This window comes from Primulina tabacum, chromosome 9, assembly GCF_025594145.1.
Source record: "Primulina tabacum isolate GXHZ01 chromosome 9, ASM2559414v2, whole genome shotgun sequence".
NCBI classification, from domain to species: domain Eukaryota; kingdom Viridiplantae; phylum Streptophyta; class Magnoliopsida; order Lamiales; family Gesneriaceae; genus Primulina; species Primulina tabacum.
In genome coordinates this window covers 15876302-15881636 of record NC_134558.1, presented here as the reverse complement: position 1 = coordinate 15881636, position 5335 = coordinate 15876302, and positions in this window count along the sequence as shown.

Below are 5335 nucleotides of genomic sequence, written 5' to 3'. Positions count from 1 at the left end.
GTCTCCACGTCTGCACCAACCGAGCCCTTCCTTGCCACAACTCACGATCTACAACCCAAACTCTTTAATTGTCGAATCCAGCACCACAACCCCTATCTCATGACAAGTCTCGGTCCCCGAACAATGAAACTACCGCAGCCCCTTGCAACAAATCTGAAAAACATGAGTGGTGATAGTTGAAAATGCATAAACAAAGCAAAACCAATAAATCCTTGTGTGCAGTTGTTGGATCGAAACTTTTTACATGATATAACAAACATTTTACATACATATGGCATGAATGATACAAAAAGGAGAATACATACGTGCCTTAAGATGCTTGGATAGCAAAAACAATGTGAGGGAACCCGGATGAATTTTTCTATGCAAAAACAAGTGACCATCGAAGCTTTCCTCGAAGAATTGCTCTGAAAACGAGAGAACAATGCATTTGGGGGAGGTTTCGACCGTGTAGATTATTTAGGTTTAGGTTAAGGATTGGGTTAGTATTAATTAAATAATAATCATATGTTTAATGGGCCCTTATTTGTTTATTAAAGGTTTAAAAAGATATTTAAGCCCAATAAGTTTAAAAGTAGGCCCATTAAATCCAAACACACTCTCGGAAAATATTTCGTGTTGGAAATATTTTGAAAATATTAGCCGAACCCTTAAAAAGTCGCCCGATTCGATAAAATATGCGTAACGTTAAAAATAAAATCATGCGGGCAAAATACCAAGTAATATCCCATTTTCGAAAAATACGCTTAAAAACACCTTATATTAATTAATAAAAATAAAACATTTAATAAAATAATTTTCCTAAAAATTCTCAGGTCTCCGTTCCTCGTTCGAGCGTGAAATGCTTCTAAAAACCCTAATGTATGAATTATGCATAAATGCATAAAAATAATTAAACAGATAACTAAAAATAAAAATCCTAACTTGCATTCATTAAGGTTACATGAATTAAATTCTTGGACCTTATATAAGGGGTGCCAAAAGGACATAGGTTTCTATTTTATAGGTTTTAGTTTGCATGTTAATGAGCTTAGATTTTGAGCCTTTAAATTTATGAGCAATTGGGCCTAATAATCTTAGGTAAATTAGGCTCAATGACACCTATTTAATTGAAAAAATAAAAGTTTATAAAAATTATTTTTCACAAATATTAATTTTGATCTTTTAAAAGTCTCTCGTTTTTCCAAAACCGGCTTCCCGATTAAAATCGAGCTTGTCTCGTAAAATAATTTATACCTTACCATTTTTAATAAAATTAATCATATTTAATCATATTAATAAGCCTTGAAAATATTTATTTTATCTTGGTCATCCCCGTTCTCTTTTCTGCAGCCTATTGTCGAATATTCGGGTAAAATCTATAGTTTTCATAAAATCATGCAATTACACCCTTAATCATATGGTATGCATCCTGTAAGAATTTACAATCAATTAAATAAAGAAAATAAGCAATTTAAATCGTTTGCATTCATGTGGTTTACGTGAGTTTAATTTTGGACGTTACACATAAACATACTAATCTCTCAGAATCTCTCAAAAACATAAAAATCACAAGATCTTTAAATCATAATTAAATAATTTAAAATAATTTCACCAACCAGAAATATAAATATATATATATATACACATTGATATTATTTTATATAAATTCACCAACTAATTATTTGAAATCCAAAAGAAAGTAATTCAAAGCATAAAATCGTAAATGTCAACCAAACCTAAACTAACATTTTTTAAAATAAAGCATAAACATCCTAATCTCTCAAAATCCCTCCATAACATGAAAATCACAAGATCTTTAACATGAACTTAAATCATTAACATAATTTTTGCGGAAAACTAGCAACAGTACTCGGGTTGTGTGCATCCACAGTCTAGCTAGTTCAACCATCAATTCCTCCATCAATATCAACATCATGGTCACCTATCAATTGATTCAACAACCTTAATCATGATAGAAAGTAATACACATACATTCTACTTTTAAGAAAATATATTTTGATAAACATGCATAAACTTAAACGTTTTTCCTTTCATCATATAATTTTTTTTATCATATACGTATAAGTTTTCCTTTTTAATGAATTTAGATCATCAATTGTGACTTCCGTATTAGCTGTAGGTCGATGGATCCATCAACGAATTAGCACGGTCTCGGGTGGCGGGGACATCAGCGACACTCTCACCGGTCAACTGTGCCTTGGCCTTACATATCATCGTATCTTTGTATCATCGTATTAGTCACAATCAATTCACATCCTTCAACCTTTCGTATTTCCATCACTTATAAAAATTCATGAACATATAAATCATTTTTTTAAACCAAGCATGTAACATATCTTTCAGCATTAACATTTCATCATAAAATTTCATAAAATTTGAAATAAGCATTTTAACATTTATTACAGCATTCAGGGCACTTCAAGGATGTCTAACATTTTTCAGGTGTAAAATGACCGTTTTGCCCCGGAAACCCTAACTTTCTCAATTTATCCTTAGACCTTATAACTATGACCCAAATCCATCCAAACTTAACATAACACCTTAAAATAAACCCATAAATATTTCTTAGACCTAAACATAAGCTCCTCGACTTACTTCTCGATTCATATTTAAAGCTTAGACTTACATCCCGATTTTACCCCGAATTAACTCGAAACTTAACCAAACTTGAATCAAAGCTTATTAAAACCTAATCATACCATATAAAACCCAAATACAACTCTTTGAGACCTTGGATCAATCCTAGGACACCTACTGAATTTTAGCTCCTATTTTTTTGAAAACCCTAGTTTACATGCCATGCACCCCTTCGGACCTAGCCCTCCAAAAAAAGACCAGCCCCATGAACCATTCCTAGGACCATGAATCAACCCTAGGGAACTTACTCGATGGAACTAAACACGTCTAGAAACTGCAGCCCTCAAAGCCAATCGCCCCTAGCCATGCGCCCAAGCCTTACGTCCCGATCCCCGTCTTCAAACCAGCCAACGTGCATCCACCCTAGGACCATCGTACCGCCCACTTAAGTCTGCTGGTCATGCCTTAACAATAGCTAAGGTCGTGCCCCTCTATGGAAACCCTAGCCGAACCCATAACTCACATAAAACCGATTTTTCATTTAAACCTCCGTCTCTACTGGTGCAGCCCTTATCTAAGAATCTATGGACCCTTAAAATTTTGGAAAAACATCCCTTCAAGCAACTCTACCATGGCAGCCCCTTTGTGCATCATTAGCAAGAGTTCTAAAAAAACACTAGTTTTATGCATGTATTGCCATAAAAACGAAAATACAAGTAGTACATCATATTTTTCATGCAAGGATAATTAAATACACATAATATGGTGGGAAAGTTGTTTGAAGGAAGATTAAGGCGTGCCTTTTCTATATTAAGCAAGAAAATCCACTAGCGATGCAAAGAATGTTGGTTGAGAGACGGGGGATGAAAGCTTGCTGTTTTTTTATTCAAAACTTGTGTGACGTTTCTTCAAAAACTTGTGTGCGTGTGTCTTGGCTGATGGAGAGTCCTTGTTTAGCTTGGATGGTTTGGGTGTGTATTTGATGTGTTTATGTTAGTGTTTTAGGGCCTTATTTATTAAATAAAATACATGGTGCAATCTTAGGCCCATTAACCTAGTATAATAGGCTCATTAGGCCCATTAGATTATATTTAAAATATTTCGTTTAGGTTGCTTTTCGAAAATATTAATCGAGCCACCAAAAGGTCCCTATTTTTGTCAAAAAATAATTACCGATTTTAAAATACGACTCGACGTGTAAAAATACCTTAAAATACCTCATTTTTGAAAATTCAAAAAATATATTATATATTAAACAATTAAAAATTTTTATTTAATAAAAATATTTTCTCTCATATAGTCCCCCGGTCTCCGTTCCTCGATTGCATCTCAAATAACCTTTAAAAAATAGTTTTTATGAATTCATGTAGAAGAATAAATTTTAAACATGTAAACATAGACACCATATTTAACTTATGCGATTAAAAGCATTTATTTGGTCATTTTCATATTTTTCCTAGATTTGCATGCAATTAGATTACATTATCGTATGTTGGTCCTTACACTTTTTGTCTGTGCAAATATTGCAACTGATCTTGGATGAGTAATTGGATCTTTCAATTGTTCTTTCTTTTAAAAATTCTCAATCAGTCTTCTTACTGAGCTCCTTAGCTATTTATAGGCTTTGATCCAACGGTAACATTGAAATCATTAATTAATACATATATGTTGATTCGTCCTTTCTGAGTGTGTCAACATTCTTCTGAAAATAGTACGATGTTACAATCTGTTGTGCGCTCTTTCTGTCCTTATTAAGAAGTTGCAGTTTGCTTAGTATGATTTGTCGGTTTAAACGTGTCAAACTGATCAGGAGTTAGACTATTCGACTGATCAGTTGAACTGACTTAATGTGTCATGTTCAGTTCCAACTGATAATTCATTCAGTTGACTTACTAATTTAGTTATCTTACTTCGGTTCCATTATATCCGATGACTTATCTCATTAATATTCAATTCAAATAACTTCAGTTGTATGGTTTAAGTTTAGCTTGATCAGTTCTACAAACTACGATACTTTATTTGTCAAACTCCGAAACCTTTAATTCTAACAATTTTCATCTTTTCGCGTTTGAAAAACTTAGACTTCGAGAACTGATGTAGCGGAAAGTAGATAAAATAAGCTTTCTGAAATGTACAGATTCGTACAAAATAAAAACTGAGAAAAATTAAACTTCTAAACTCAAGTCTTCACTTATATAGGACTGCACTTCACTTTTTTGGCTTTCTTATTAGCTGGTTCTTGATCAGTTTAGTGTTCAGTTATTTTGTTCGATGATTCACCTTGACCCTGTTGTTTTTCCTCTTCCTCTTTTTTGTCAACACCTGCTCTTCGAGAGAAAAGACAGAATTCTGAACTGAGTTGGGAGACTGCATCAACGATCAGTTCTTGCATTAAGTCAATTCTCTTGGTCAGACTTGTGTGCACAAATTCAATTCGGTTGATGATCATATCTTGGGTTTGGAACAAAGCCACTACCGCGACTCTATCTTTCTTCAATTTTTCAATGGCAGTAAATAATGCGGCTATGTCTTGTGACCCTCTTGAAGTCCTTAATCATGTGGTCTTTAATGGAATCAAATCCCAGAGCGTGCATCAGTCGAGTGGATTTGAATTCCGAGATGGTAGACATTAGACTGTGCAAACTAGACTGAATTTCTTTGATCATAATCTCAGTTGGAAGTGGTATTTCAGGAGATAATGCTTCAGTTATTGTTGGTGCTTTGCCTTTGCCCTTCTCGCTAAAAGTTACCATTG